At 42.7% G+C, this 14,113-nt stretch overlaps 1 long non-coding RNA gene across 1 annotated transcript; it reads right to left on the bottom strand.

Annotated features, from left to right (window-relative positions):
• Positions 1–453: 453 nt before the first annotated feature.
• Positions 454–11,502, bottom strand: LOC309360208. The gene is made up of 4 exons (XR_014163951.1): positions 11,322–11,502; positions 8,710–8,832; positions 1,099–1,192; positions 454–516 (listed from the first exon to the last, which is right to left on the bottom strand). It is a non-coding gene; the product is annotated as an uncharacterized lncRNA (long non-coding RNA).
• Between the last annotated feature and the right edge of the window lie 2,611 nt (positions 11,503–14,113).

Here is a 14,113-nt window from a genome sequence, read left to right on the forward strand (position 1 = left end):
GCACGAAAATTCTATCTGTGATGTATTGTCAGCGCACAGTCTCATGTTGGTAAACGCATCTCTTGAATCTTCTGCCAATAAATGAGCATGCCTTTGTGAGTTTCTTAGTGGTGAGGCAAAGACACCTACCTCAAAAGGCTGTCTTTAATTGTACACTATGTCCTAAATCCCGGTACTGAAATCAGATTCTGTTTTGGGGTTCCACCATCTTGCTGAAGCTAAGCAGCTTTTGGTTTGGTCAGTACCTAAAAACCACATGCAGAAGACTTTCCAGGATGGGTGAAAGGTGCAATACAAATAATAACATTAAATAAGCACTAAATAAACCCTAGTCCACTTAAGCCATGGACATAGTAGCTGTTTCTGCTCCTTGTCTTTCTTTCTTTCTTTCTTTCTTTCTTTCTTTCTTTCTTTCTTTCTTTCTTTCTTTCTTTCTTTCTTTCTCTCTCTCTCTCTCTCTCTCTCTCTCTCTCTCTCTCTCTCTCTCTCTCTCTGCATGACTCCATTCCTGTTTCTCTAGGAAATAAAGAAATGAGAGATATTGATGTGAAAAAGAATCATAGACTTCTAAGTGACGATGAGGGTCATTTAGTCCAACCCCCTGCAATGCAGGAATCTTTTGCCCAACATGGGGCTCGAACCCAGAACTCTGAGATTTAGAGTCTCATGCTGTACCCAATGAGCTTTCAAAGGTCCATGGCAGCTTTTCTTGGGAAGGCCTGGCCTATCTGAAACACTTTGCATGTTTTTTTTCTCTTTCCCCTTCCCAATTTTTTCTCAATCTTTCATTTTCATATTTTGAATTATAATGACTTTACTGAATTGTATTCATTGTTTTGGTGAACTTGTTGCTGCTGTTTGCTTTATTAATATGCCACAGTGTTTTGATAATATAGTGTTTGCTATGTGTGTTCCTTTCTTAATGATATCGTGAGTTGCTTTGCGCTCAACATTTGTTTTTCAAAATGAGGAATACTGTACAAGTATTAAATCAAATCTTCTCTACTATTAAATAAATGCTTGAAAACATCCCACTAACATCTTCAAAAAGCTCCTTGACAGGTCAGCTGGAGCAAGTTCAGCTGGAACAAGACTTACCTCCATCTGCCTGTTTGTAATCCTTCTACGCTGTTTTTACCCCTCCTTCTGCTATATTGCTGCATTCATTCATTTTCTTCCACCGCTAAATTCCCTATTGGATAAACACGCCAAGAAAACAAAAATATTTTGCAACTGAAATAAATTAGGAAAAAAATGTGCAAATAATAGGTTCTGGGTGTAGGATGGATGCATGGTGCAATCCAATGCATGTTTAAGTTCCTCTAAGTTCAATGGGCCTTACTCTGGGCAAGCGCACAGAGGATTGCAACCTTCATTTTCTATCTGCAAAGTTGGGTTGTTTAAATAGACTTCACCACAACAGAACATGTTGAGTCAACTAAAACGCAATTGTCCATTTCAGTGGCGTAGCGTGGGGGTGCAGGGGGGGCCGGCCGTACCAGGCACAACATCTGGGGGTTAGGGTTAGGGGGCGCAAATCCACGGGTTAGGGGGTGCAAATTACTTGCCTTGCCCCGGGTGCTGACAACCCACGCTACGCCACTGGTCCATTTTCGCCATATGTTCTTTCTGTCTCTGCTGAGAGATCCAGTGAGAAATGTTTTCCACACACATCTGATTGGCAAATACACCGTGGGGCTGATCCAGTCGTCCCTCACATCCTCCCCACCTCCTCCCATGTATGCTGTTCCATGGTTCAGTTTCTTGCTGCCAACGACCTCCCCTGCCTTTGAAGCAGCCATTCCACAAATAGAGAAAGCTGCATATACAGGAGAGCTTCGCACTCATAAAGCGTTCTTTAGGAGTACCTCCTCTAACAACATTAGGTTATAGCGTTACCTGTGTAAATCAGTTGCTTTACTTGTTTGCACACAAACAAAAATCCTAAAATTCATTGCTACTTACATTTCTGAGTTTTCAGCGGAAAACATGACGTTTTTATCCATGTAGACAAACAGATTGGACTGATTACTCAATGTGACTTAGGCGCTGCCGACACAAGAGTATGGTCTTTAAACGAATTGGGGGGGGGATCAAAAAGCCAAATAATCCCTTTAATTATATGCTTAAGACCCTGAATGGAAGAAATTAAGGGATATGAAGAAACAAATGTATACTAATTATTCCTTGTTTTGCAGCAAATGTATTTCTATGGTAACCACTGTGGTCTTAGAAGAAATTAAATGACTTTTAAAATCAGATCATCAGCAAAGTTACCCAGTAGAGCCACAAACCAATACTCTTCCAAATAAGTTTTTAGATGATGAAGGAGAAAAGCATTCATTTCCCCAGCTGTTGGCCATTAGAACGACGAAATGGCATTTTCATTAAAAACCACCAAGTAAAGGTTTTCTTATTTGTTATGGGAGAAGGGTGTGGAGCTTTTCTGAGTGGGGGAGGGGGGTCTTCTTTTAAGACTTTAAATACACTGCATGTCTCAACATAATACGGTATAGGGAAGACGTCTTAAGGACCATTTCCAGGGCCTACATTGTCTGGTGAGTAGACAATTAAGGCACACCACCCCTGAATTTTTAGGTGCCTTCTTAAATGTAACTTAATCCTCCAGCCATATACCTAGTACTCGTACAAGCTTTCCGTTAATCCCCCTGCAGTGCAGGGCCCATATTATGGAAAGATCCACAGACACCCCCCTCCCCATAAGAATTTGGTACCTTTTCTTCTTATACTGCCTCCCATTCACCCAGTTGTATGCAAACAGAAGGGGCGGAATCTGCTGTGCATCTGTAACATTTGATTTCCACTTCCATCTCCTGATCCTAAACCCTTAACTTAGAAGCAAGTTATGGTTATATGAATGGGACGTGTTTCTGTACAAACAGGACAGTCCCTGCAAAGGGAGAAGGTTGACTTCAACCTTCAAGGGGGAGAGCTAGAATCCCCCATGGTCCACTGATTTATGAAGCTAGGGAATTCCCAGTTTGAAGGATGCTGCTCCAGTTAGAGCCATTGGTCAGCTCTTGAATCCATGGCCATATAAATGGTTCCTGGGGACCTGCAGGGTGGGTCTCCTCTCTCTCTACCCTGACCCCCCCATAGCAAATTATGACAGCTCTATAGCTAGAACTGTAACATTCTATCCAATATATTTTTGTTCTTTTGGGTCCTGTAGAATTCCTAGAATGCATAGCTGGAATGTAACATTCTGTAATGCTCTGTCTGGATCTTTTCTGCTCCAATATCCCCAAAAGTCTGCCCCATTTCACAGAAAAAAGGCAGCCTATAATCAATCGAATTATAGCATTCCACAAGTAGTGGCAAGGAAGAGCAAACTGCACCATTTTAGAATTGGCTGAGGAATACAAAGGACTGGTTTGCGCAACTCTGATTCTAATCCTAGCAAAATTAGGATGCCATAGTCTCTGACTTTGGTGAAGGATTTAACGTTGAACCATCACATTTTGCGATGCAGAATGAAATGCAAGCATGACTCAGTGCCAATAGCACAGGCTTCCTCAACCTCAGCCCTCCAGATGTTTTGAGACTAACATTCCCACCAACCCTGACCACTGGTCCTGCTAGCTAGGGATCGTGGGAGTTGTAAGCCAAAAACATCTGGAGAGCCGAAGTTGAGGAAACCTGCATTAGCAATATGGAGTGACCCCAGAAAGAGCAAGAGCAGAAGACTAGGTATATTGTCATCTGAAGGCTAAGACATGCATTGCTCACATGATGTCACTCTTGCAGCTTCTGAAAGGCTAATGACTTCTTCTCCAAAGCCTGACTCTGGGTAGCTTCATGCTACAAATTATACCAGGTCATAAAAAAGCAGCATTTCATCAGTAGGGACCATTACTGGCTGTAGTTCAGCATAATTAATATTTGCTCCCTTTCTCTGGCTGCTTAGTCATGCTTTCTGTCCTGGATGGCATCTATTCATAAGGACCTTTCCAAAACTAGCAAGCAAACAAACAATTTCCCCTCCTGCCAGACAAATTGTAGGTTTCAGAGCACTTCTGTTCTTTTTTGCCTGAGACTGAGAATTGTATATAATATCGCTAAGGAATCGGTCCTCATATTGCACTCCGTATCTTGCCTTTTCTTCTTCAGTGAAAATCTAACTTTCAATTTGATTTCAGTAGGGTGTAAGCTTTGTTAGGTGGAAGAATCATAAAATGTATTGGCAGAAATTACTGAAGAACTCACTCATGAAAAAATTGAAAAGAAATGGGAGAAAAATTAATGTAGACAGGGAACAGAGGAACAGATTCTGGACCGTGTGCCTGAGCACAGGAATGGTGGCAATGTGAAAGAAAACTGTTTTAATATTCAGTATCAGTGATGTATGGAAGTGAGAGCTGGACCATTTGTTGTTGTTTAGTCGTGTCTGACTCTTCGTGACCCCATGGACCAGAGAACGCCAGGCACCTCTGTCCTCTACTGCCTCCCGCAGTTTGGTCAAACTCATGCTGGTAGCCTCGAAAACACTATCCAACCACCTCATCCTCTGTCGCCCCCTTCTCCTTGTGCCCTCCATCTTTCCCAACATCAGGGTCTTCTCCAGGGAGTCTTCTCTTCTCATGAGGTGGCCAAAGTACTGGAGCCTCAGCTTCACAATCTGTCCTTCCAGTGAGCACTCAGGGTTGATTTCCTTCAGTATGGAGAGGTTTGATCTTCTTGCAGTCCATGGGACTCTCAAGAGTCTCCTCCAGCACCATAATTCAAAAGCATCAATTCTTCGGTGATCAGCCTTCTTGATGGTCCAGCTCTCACTTCCATACATCACTACTGGGAAAACCATAGCTTTAACTATACGAACCTTTGTTGGCAAGGTGATGTCTCTACTTCTCAAGATGCTGTCTAGGCCTGTCATTGCCCTTCTCCCAAGAAGCAGGCGTCTTTTAATTTCGTGGCTGCTGTCACCATCTGCAGTGATCATTGAGCCCAAGAAAGTAAAATCTCTCACTACCTCCATTTCTTCCCCTTCTATTTGCCAGGAGGTGATGGGACCAGTGGCCATGATCTTCGTTTTTTTGATGTTGAGCTTCAGACCATATTTTGCGCTCTCCTCTTTCACCCTCATTAAAAGGTTCTTTAATTCCTCCTCACTTTCTGCCATCAAGGTTGTGTCATCTGCATATCTGAGGTTGTTGATATTTCTTCCGGCAATCTTAATTCCGGCTAGGGATTCATCCAGCCCAGCCTTTCGCATGATGAATTCTGCATATAAGTTAAATAAGCAGGGAGACAAAATACAGCCTTGTCGTACTCCTTTCCCAATTTTGAACCAATCAGTTGTTCCATATCCAGTTCTAACTGTAGCTTCTTGTCCCACATAGAGATTTCTCAGGAGACAGATGAGGTGATCTGGCACTCCCATTTCTTTAAGAACTTGCCATAGTTTGCCGTGGTCGACACAGTCAAAGGCTTTTGCATAGTCAATGAAGCAGAAGTAGATGTCTTTCTGGAACTCTCTAGCTTTCTCCATAATCCAGCGCATGTTTGCAATTTGGTCTCTGGTTCCTCTGCCTCTTCTAAATCCAGCTTGCACTTCTGGGAGTTCTCGGTCCACATACTGCTTGAGCCTTCCTTGTAGAATTTTAAGCATAACCTTGCTAGCGTGTGAAATGAGTGCAATTGTGTGGTAGTTGGAGCATTCTTTGGCACTGCCCTTCTTTGGGATTGGGATGTAGACTGATCTTCTCCAATCTTCTGGCCACTGCTGAGTTTTCCAAACTTGCTGGCATATTGAGTGTAGCACCTTAACAGCATCATCTTTTAAATTTTTAAATAGTTCAGCTGGAATACCGTCACTTCCACTGGCCTTGTTATTTGCAGTGCTTTCTAAGGCCCATTTGACTTCACTCTCCAGGATGTCTGGCTCAAGGTCAGCAACCACACTACCTGGGGTATACGGGACATCCATTTCTTTCTGGTATAATTCCTCTGTGTATTCTTGCCACCTCTTCTTGATGTCTTCTGCTTCTGTTAGGTCCTTTCCACTTTTGTCCTTTATTATGGAAATCTTTGTACGAAATGTTCCTTTCATATCTCCAATTTTCTTTGAACAGATCTCTGGTTCTTCCCATTCTATTGCTTTCCTCTATTTCTTTGCATTGCTCGTTTAAGACGGTCTTCTTGTCTCTCCTTGCTATTCTTTGGAAATCTGCATTCAATTTCCTGTATCTTTCACCATCTCCCTCGCATTTTGCTTGCCTTCTCTCCCCCGCTATTTGTAAGGCCTCATTGGACAGCCACTTTGCTTTCTTGCATTTCCTTTTCATTGGGATGGTTTTCGTTGCTGCCTCCTGTATAATGTTACGAGCCTCCATCCATAGTTCTTCAGGCACTCTGTCCACCAAATCTAAATCCTTAAACCTGTTCCTCACTTCCACTGTGTATTCATAAGGGATTTGACTTAGATTGTATCTTACCGGCCCAGTGGTTTTTCCTACTTTCTTCAGTTTAAGCTTGAATTTTGCTATAAGAAGCTGATGATCTGAGCCACAGTCAGCTCCAGGTCTTGTTTTTGCTGACTGTATAGAGCTTCTCCATCTTTGGCTGCAGAGAATATAATCAATCTGATTTCGATGCTGCCCATCTGGTGATGTCCATGTGTAGAGTCGTCTCTTGTGTTGTTGGAAAAGCGTGTTTGTGATGACCAGCTTGTTCTCTTGACAGAACTCTATTAGCCTTTGCCCTGACTAATCTCCAAAGAATTGATGCTTTTGAATTATGGTGCTGGAGGAGACTCTTGAGAGTCCCATGGACTGCAAGAAGATCAAACCTATACATTCTGAAGGAAATCAGCCCTGAGTGCTCACTGGAAGGACAGATCCTGAAGCTGAGACTCCAATACTTTGGCCACCTCATGAGAAGAGAAGACTCCCTGGAAAAGACCCTGATGCTGGGAAAGATGGAGGGCACAAGGAGAAGGGGACGACAGAGGACGAGATGGTTGGACAGTGTTTCACGAAGCTACCAACATGAGTCTAACCAAACTGCGGGAGGCAGTGGAAGACAGGAGTGCCTGGCATGCTCTAGTCCATGGGGTCACGATGAGTTGGACACAACTAAATGACTAAACAAAAAAAAAATCATTTGCAACTCATACCAAAAAAAAAGTAAGTATTTTGCTGAAGACATAATTATACATTCTGGGGTTTTGTTTTGTTGTTTTGGCATCATTAACAGTCTGTGTCTCATCATAGTAGCCCACCAGGTAATGATTCTAGAGCATATTAAAGCATTGCAATATTCCATATGGTGCTGTTTTAGGTTTCTGAACAGAAATGATGCTTAGCCTGCCTGTAATGGAACAGCTCACATTCTGGCTATGTAGGTTGTTTTAAATTGTTTTTAATGATTTAAGCTGCTTGAGACCTTAGGGCGAAGGGTGGACAATTATTTATTAGTAGTAGTGGTGGTGATGATGATGGTATAAGTTGCTTTAAAAGAAGAAACACCCACTTTTTGCAGAAACTGTGCCAAGTACCTTGACCATTCCATAGCCGTCCACTAGGGGGTGTAGGAAGCCTAGCACCTTCTGCTATCTACTATGATTAATTGCATTGTCTGCCTGCCTCAGCTCCTCCTGCTGCTGGTGTCAGAATTTCAGAACATCCACGCTCTTGTGTGGCAGCCCACGGGAGCCCTCTGAAAGCCCAATATAAACACAGAGAACCCAAACCCCTGCTGCTGCACACCTCCTAATACGATGGCCACCACGCAACACCCCCCTGTTTTGTGACTTTAACAGGTGCACATGTATAGAAACAGCTTGCAGAATGCAATCAATTATGAAAGTGTCAACAACTCCTGAACAATTTTTTTTCCTTGTGCACAGATCTCAAGTTTTCAGGCCTTGAGCACCTGGATTTGGGCAGATTTAGGCCTTAAAATAAGCTATGTGAACAACCTTACTGCAAGCTACTCGTTTTGAAGGAAATTGGTCTCTCTAAAAGGCTAATGGATACCCTCTCCCATTAGATCGGTCTGTATTATTGCCGGGTTGTATGTCAAATGCATTATTTAAGGCAAAGGGCATTGATTTCCAATGGGGTGACAGCTACAGGAAAATGACATGCAGATAACTGGCTGAAGGCTGACATTCTTCTAGAACGGGGGGGGGGGGGCTGACACTTTGCATAGTCTACTGGCATATACCTCATCTGTACTTAGTGCTCCTCTATATACTCTATGGCATTAGAAGTGCCTGATGCACTGGTTGAGACCAAAGCACACCTAATCCTTTCTTCGCAAGACTCCTAACGCCAAGTGGTCCACCAGAAATTGGAGGGGCCCCCAATGGACCAGTTTAATCTCCCTTATTTCTACTTGGTTCTGGATAACTCTGAAGTGTTTGGAGTGTGTTACATACAATCAAGCTGTTAGAGCCCAGAAATAGGCTTTTTATTTTTCATTAGAAGCATTTTGTTTATTATTGAAATTTAAAATAAGGCTTGAACACTTATCAGTTTTTAAATATTGACTGATTGGCAAGCAGTGCATGGAGATCATCATAATTTGCTTTTACACAGCACATTTCCATGTTCAGAGTGCTTCAGATATAATATCTCAGTAAGACTGAAATCAGCCCTGCAAGAAAGACCAGTATTAATTTTACTCCCCATTATTGCCAGCTTTGTAGGGGGCTGGGAGAGAGTGTAGTGTCCTGTCAAGGCCCACCTTGTAAATTTACTGCTGAAATGAGCATTCAGGGACTTCCAAGCTCTCAGCTCAGCCTTCTTCCCTATTTCCCCTCAGGTTGGATTCTCACTATTCTTGTTCACAACTTATGCTTTGTCATGACTGAAAGGAAAGCAATACAATATAATTTTAAGTAGCATAGATAACATCTGTGCAAAGCAAGGTGTAATATAATAAACCCCATAGGGCTTATTTGTTCCGCACCCCACATTGTGGTACTCACAGCATCTTTAGATTTATGACATCTTAATTCATAGTTTCATTAGAACTACAGCATTAGCATTACTTAAGCAAAGGAAATCGACAATTAAAAAAGAAACTCAAAGTATTTCCCTCTGCCGTCATGGTCATTTTGGGCAAACTTAGTCTATAAAGAGAGGTGTTGTCAGCAATGAAAGGAAGGGGTCATGTGCTGGGGATTCCTGCATGAGAGTGAGGAGAACATGTTCTCTGCCTGGTGCTGAGAAGGAACCCATTGTTCCAGGGAAGGTTGCCAGACGAGGATGCAACTTGTGGTCCCTCTCCCGGCCATGCTGGGGATAAAAATCTTCGTGAAACCTGGATTTAGGGTTCATCATGATCCGGAAAACCTAAAATCTGAAACTCAGCTACATTGGCAAAGAAAAAGTGCTTTATATGCGTTGTATATGCATTATAACACTGTGACACCAGATGGCGCTGTGGAGTTCCGTTTTTGCCAACCTGATTTCTCATACAAAGTTTGCAATGCGTTTAACTGAAATGCTTCTTTGATGTGTCTAGATCCAGCCCTGGATTTTACCACTGGATGTTAGAATCAGTCTGAAGGCACATGCATTCCTTCATCAATCACAACCCAGAAAGATTTATAGGCACAGATCCCTGTGCCAATGTTATAATTCTCGTTTTACAGATGATCAGCGCTTGGCTAGATGTTATGCAAGGCATAGAATGTGATGTGCTATCATCAAGTTGTGTCTCGTCCCTCTTGCAAACCAACAGTCCACTATCTGGGGGTGGAGTATACATACAGTGGTACCTCAGGTTAAGTACTTAATTCGTTCCGGAGGTCCCGTTCTTAACCTGAAACTGTTCTTAACCTGAAGCACCACTTTAGCTAATGGGGCCTCCCGCTGCTGCCACACCGCCAGAGCACAATTTCTGTTCTCATCCTGAAGCAAAGTTCTTAACCTGAAGCACTATTTCTGGGTTAGCGGAGTCTGTAACCTGAATCCTCTGTAACCTGAAGAGTCTGTAAACCAAGGTACCACTGTAGTTTGCTAATATCAAGCCACTTTACATTTGCACAAATGTTACAAAGCAAAGGTGGAAGAATGACATTGCCTGGTGACAAGGCCCTTCACTTGCATGGGCATTTGCTCTAGCACAGTGGTGAGGACCTTGTGGGCCACAGACTCAATTAAGCTATTTTCTCTCAATCCCATCCACCTGCCCTACATTTGATGTCATACATACCATCAGGTGGGCAGAGCAGGTAAAGGTATCTAAAATAGGTATGAGTGGCAAATTGTTGAAGATGGCTGTCTATGTGAAGTTGAAACCTTCAGAAGACTGGAAAGAAGTCCAGCAGTTCATGAGTGAGCTGCTTCACAAACAATTGGGCCATGAGGTGTCATGGTGGATGGGAGTAAAAATATGGCAGCTAGGATCCTGCAGGCAACGGAGTAAGCAAACATGAAGAACAATCAGAACAAAATTTAAAATGTATCCACTCCGCCGCCCCGTTTCTGGTGTCCTGGTCCTGAGCTCAGAATTTCTTTATATATCCATTAGGTAAACTTTTGGTAAGCCAAGCAGTTTGATTTGGAACATGAAATCTTAAAATACCTAAAGTTCCTGCCATAATTGTCTGGGTGGTGGTCCAGACGGTGGCCTTGAAATTTTCTCAAACACAGATATTAAAACTCTTGACAGATAATTAGCCGAAAAAGTTAACATTGGTTTCCTTCTTCAACAACTTCCTCAAAAAGGAAGAGAACCAGGGAATTGCAGACTAAGTCAATGATGTTTTATGTGTCTTCTGGTACCCAAGCTTAATACATACACACACATCACAGAATCACACACACACACACACACACTTGTTAAAGAAGAGCAGATGTTTGACTGTTTCCTCTAAAGAAATGGGTAAAAATCTGCCAAGAGTGGTGATGTACTGAGCTAGCATAATGGCATGATACAAACATGCTGTAAAAAGCTGCAGGAGGTTGCCACAAACACTGAATTTCTAGATGATCAGTTTACCGCACATTCTACCAAACATTGGCAGCTGATATGTGATAGAAAAGAAAAGCCTTACTACTTGATAGGATTAGGCAGCTGAGCAAGCTACCTCAGGGTAGTTTACAAAGGTGCATGTCCACATGCGCACACACACCTTGCCAGGGCTGTTTGGGGTAGCCATCTTTTTCCATCATGATATAGCAGTGTTCCCTATGGGGCATTTTATACTATGGCACAGTGCGGCTGGTCATCAGAGCTTGCATAGCACTGTGCATGAAAACCCTGGTGATCAGCTGGTGGCCAGGGCTTGCATAGCTTGCTGCACAGTGCAGAGTTTACATGCAGAGCACTTTTCAAAAATAATTCACCTGGTGTAATTGAAATGTCATATGACTGATGGGTGGCTGGCTCTCCCCACCTCTTAAACTTGATCTATGGGGTTGCGGGAGATAAGGATTCACCCCATTTGCCAGATCCATTATATAGGGCTGAAGAACGGGAAGATGTGCTCCTTGCAACCCTGTCGCTACTTGAAGCAGCAGAAAAGCTTGTTCTGTAAAAGAAGAGAAAGCAGTGTTACCCTCTGCCATCTTGTAATGATAAACATCCTGAGACCACAAAAAATTACTAGCATTCATCATCACCCAAAGGATGAATGCTTGCTGCTTTTGCCCAACCACCAGTGAAGGCTGCTCCATTAGGGCTCTGTTGGCCCTCAGACAGCCCCAAGCTGCCTGCCTTCTTATTTGTAACCTACCAGAAGTTGCTTTGCCTGTCATTGGCTAAGGCTCCACCAACTGCTGGTCTCCTTGCCTTCGACCCTGCCATTTTCAGTGGGCACCACCCACTGCTGGGCCGCCACCTCAGAAAATGCTAGAAAGAGAGCAGAGCAAATCGTTTGGCTCAGCTCTATGCCAAAGAGAATGTGTCTCACGATAGACTCATCCACCCAACTACATCACGGCGTAATAGAGAGTATGCAAAGAGTAGCAACCAAGATTGCACAACTCTTCTTTTTAAAAAATAAAATCAGGAGAAGCTTAAGGAAACAACAAGCTGATGCAAGTGTTGGGTAGATGCCCCATAAAAGAGTTATCTCATGTTATGGTTTATGAGGAACAGCATATTAATACTACAAAGGTTACCAGGAAACTACAGGAAAGTACAACAAATCCATCATCAAGGCAGTGCAAGACATCTGATAGTGGCCTACCTAGACAGTGAATAGCCCAAACTAGGATGGTTATCTGTTAACCTAGGGCTCTTTTACTCAGCCCCGTGGATGCAATGTGCCAATTCCAGTCTCCAAGTGCAGAAGTTCTACAACAGCTACAACCACACCCAAGTTCATCTTTTCACTGAAACTGGGGGACAACATTGGTGGGAAAGCAGCATATTTGGTGGTAAAGCAACTTCAAATCCAATATGCTGAGAATGATCAACAGTGTTGTAACCTAGTAAGAAAATCTTAGTTAGTGAGTCATGAGTGTCTTGATCTGTTTAATCTATTGCACATGGATGAAACACATATATCATAGCAAGCACCATCTTAGAAGAGGCACACTCTCCTTTGTGAGAGATGCAGGTGGAATGCCTATTCTAAGACAATGCTTGCCACATAATTCTTAAGTTAAATCTGCTTCATTCAAGGCAATTATTTAGTCAATTAAGACTGCACTCCTGACCTCACTTACCTAGGAGTTAGACCCATTTAATTCAATAAGAATTAAACGTAAAGGGACCCCTGACCATTAGGTCCAGTTGCGGATGACTCTGGGGTTGCGATGCTCATCTCGCTTTACTGGCCAAGGGAGCCGGTGTACAGCTTCCAGGTCATGTGGCCAGCATGACTAAGCCACTTCTGGCGAACCAGAGCAGTGCACAGAAACTCCGTTTACCTTCCCGCCGGAGCGGTACCTATTTATCTACTTGCACTTTGACGTGCTTTCGAACTGCTAGGTTAACAGGAGCAGGAACCAGCAACGGGAGCTCACCCCGTCGCGGGGATTTGAACTGCTGACCTTCTGATAAGCAAGCCCTAGGCTCTGTGGTTTAAACCACAGCACCACCCACGTCCCCAATAAGATTTACTTCTGTGTAAAATAGTTATTTACACTGACATGAGAGTAAGTTTCATTGACTTCCATGGGACTTACTTCTGAGTAATAATAATAAATAATAATAATAATAACTTTATTATTTATACCCTGCTCATCTGGCTGGGTTTCCGCAGCCACTCTGGGCGGCTTACAGAATATATAAAACATAATAAAGCATCAGACATTATAAACTTCCTGGTACAGGACTGTCTTATAAATAAATAATAATTTTATTATTACTACTATGCAAGTAGACTTGCATTGCATTGCACAGCAACAGTTTTGATGGATTACTCTAACTGATTATTCAATTATTTGTTGCAGCTCTAGTGTTGAACAATAATCATTCTGCAATAATCATATTCACAGCTTGGATTCATTTCTGTGCCATGTGGAACACTAAAGGAACAGCTGCCTCTGTGGGTGGCTTCTATAACTAGGTATTCCAGGAAGCAAATAAATTGTGGTGCCTAAAATCTTTATCTCCACACTATAGCTTCAGGTGACATGTACTCTGTTATCACAAAAGTTGCTCCTTGTCACCAGGTGTGTTGCCTTATGGTGGTAAGTTTCACTAAGCTGCTACGATCAGTAATATAGCACTCAGTTTAGCAGCACTAATTTGATTTTTTTTTAGCGGTAAAAATGCCAAGGTGCAATTGTTTCAGTTTAGCATGATTTCCAGCATACTGTCTGATTGTACTCTATGATTTCCTACAAACCCTCTGATTACACTCTTATGGGGGTTTTTTTACGTACATACAGTCTGATTTTATGCATGCTTGCTAAGCAGTAGGCCACACTGAATTCAATGGGATGTGTGGACTGCAGTTATAACACTCCACTGCATTTCATCACAGTCAGCTACAAAACTGTCTGATTATTTTCATCCCATCAGCTTCTTGAGATCTTTAATAACATGATCTATGAATAATACTATGCATGTAGTCCTTACCCTAAGTGCACAAGGGCTTCTGCTTTCTAGCCAGCTGCAAAATGCAAATGTTTCTCCTGGACAGGAGAGAGTCAAAACTTCTTCTCGCTCTTCTGAAACAGACAGA

This window comes from Podarcis melisellensis (assembly GCF_964234715.1).
Source record: "Podarcis melisellensis genome assembly, chromosome: 2".
Taxonomy (NCBI): domain Eukaryota; kingdom Metazoa; phylum Chordata; class Lepidosauria; order Squamata; family Lacertidae; genus Podarcis; species Podarcis melisellensis.